The sequence below is a fragment of the Mandrillus leucophaeus genome, unplaced genomic scaffold (assembly GCF_000951045.1).
Source record: "Mandrillus leucophaeus isolate KB7577 unplaced genomic scaffold, Mleu.le_1.0 Scaffold53, whole genome shotgun sequence".
NCBI lineage: Eukaryota > Metazoa > Chordata > Mammalia > Primates > Cercopithecidae > Mandrillus > Mandrillus leucophaeus.
In genome coordinates this window covers 1,972,430-1,974,646 of record NW_012105697.1, presented here as the reverse complement: position 1 = coordinate 1,974,646, position 2,217 = coordinate 1,972,430, and positions in this window count along the sequence as shown.

Here is a 2,217-nt window from a genome sequence, read left to right as displayed (position 1 = left end):
TATATATATATATAGTAGAGGTAGGGTCTTGCTATGTTGCCTAAGCTGGTCTCTAACTCCTGGGCTCAAGTGATCCTCCTGACTTGGCCTCCTGAAGTGCTGGAATTACAGGTGTGAGCCACTGTGCCTGGCAGCTCACTGCTTGTTCTGTCAGCACTTTCTTCTCCCTCTTTTCTGACCTCTACTTTTAGTGGAGGGAAAACTGTTAGGAGAAAAATGTTAATGAGTTCCTTCTAGGGGGTGGAAATGGACATTCTCATGAACCTAATTAAGGTAGCTGGCAGAATAGGTTATTTGGTTTTTCAAGCTGCTTTTATATTTTATCACATCTATCTCACCCAGATGGGAAGTCCTTAATCATCACCAGTTTACAGATGACAGACTAAATGACTTCCCAAATTTTCATGTTTCTTTCCCTTATTTTTCTTTCCACACTTTTTTATTGAGATGGAGTTTAGCTCTTGTTGCCCAGGCTGGAGTACAATGGCACAATCTCTGGCCACTGCAACCTCCATCTCCTGGGTTCAAGCGATTCTCCTGCCTCGGCCTCCCAAGTAGCTGGGATTACAAGCATGCACCACCACGCCTGACTAATTTTTTGTATTTTTAATACAGTTTTTCCACATTGGTCAGGCTGGTCTTGACCTCCCGACCTCAGGTGATCCACCTGCCTCGGTCTCCCAAAGTGCTGGGAATACAGGCATGAGCCACTGCACCTGACCTCCCCCCTTTTTTTTATTGTGGTAAAACATGCAGAACAAAGTTTGCCATTGTAACCCATTTAAAGTGTACATCCCTGTGACACTGAGCACACTCATTGTACAACCATCACCACCATCCATCTCCAGGACTTTTCCATCTTGCAAAACAAACTCTACTCATTAAATAACTATTTTCTCCTCCTTCCCCTGGCCTCTGGTAACCACCATTTTACTTTTTGCCTCTATGAATTTGACTACTGTAAGTACCTCATAGAAGGAGAATATATGGTATTTGCTCTTTTGTGACTGGCTTGTTTCATTTAGCATAATGTCCTCAAGGTTCATCTATGTTGTATCATATATCAGAATGTCCTTGCTTTTGAAGACTCAGTATTTCATTTTATGCCGCATTTTCTTTATCCATTCGTCCATTGATGGACGTTCAAGGTTGCTGATATTCTCAATCTTCACTTCCAAATCAGTGGCATAGAAGTTCAGAAATGAGGCCGGGTGCAGTAGCTCACGCCTGTAATCCCAGCACTTTGGGAGGCCGAGACGGGTGGATCACGAGGTCGGGAGATCGAGACCAGCCTGACCAACATGGTGAAATCCCGTCTCTACTAAAAATACAAAAATTAGCCGGGCACGGTGGGACACGCTTGTAATCCCAGCTACTCAGGAGGCTGAGACACGAGAATTGCTTGAACCTGAGAGGCAGAGGTTGCAGTGAGCAAAGATTGCGCCACTGCACTCCAGGTCTGGGTGGCAGAGCAAGACTCGGTCTCAAAAAAAAAGTTTCTGTCCTTTGTAGGGACATGGATGCAGCTGGAAACCATCATTCTTAGCAAACGATCGCAAGAACAGAAAACCAAATACAGCATGTTCTCACTCATAGGTGGGAATTGAACAATGAGATCACTTGGACACAGGAAGGGGAACATCACACACCGGGGCCTGTCGTGGGGTGGGGGGAGGGGGGAGGTTTAGCATTAGGAGATATACCTCATGTAAATGAGTTAATGAGTGCAGCACACCAACATGGCGCATGTATACATATGTAACAAATCTGCACATTGTGCACGTGTACCCTAGAACTTAATTTAAAAAAAAAAAAACCTCAGCAAATTATTTTTAAAAAAAGCTCGGAAGTGAAATATCCCCATTCCTAAAATTTCCTTTCAGCTCCCACTCCCAAGAGATCTTTTATTCAATGGGAGGTGAGACAGGGTAGCCTCAGAACTCAAGAGGCCCAGTGAGGAAAGGAGAGCCAGAGGGGAGTTTGGGGAAGAAGAATGAGAGGCAAAGACCATGAGGAAAGGTAATATTAGCAATGCCATGGAAATTACCCAAACATTCACATGAACCCCAAAATATATACCACTATTATGTACCAATAAAAAAGGTGCTTTCCTCAGGCAAGAACAGATCAAGAGCCCAAGCTGGAATCCTAGTAGGACCGACAGAAGGAAGGGTGCCCAAGTCAGACCAGCCTTTCTAGTGCTTTCACTGTGGCCAG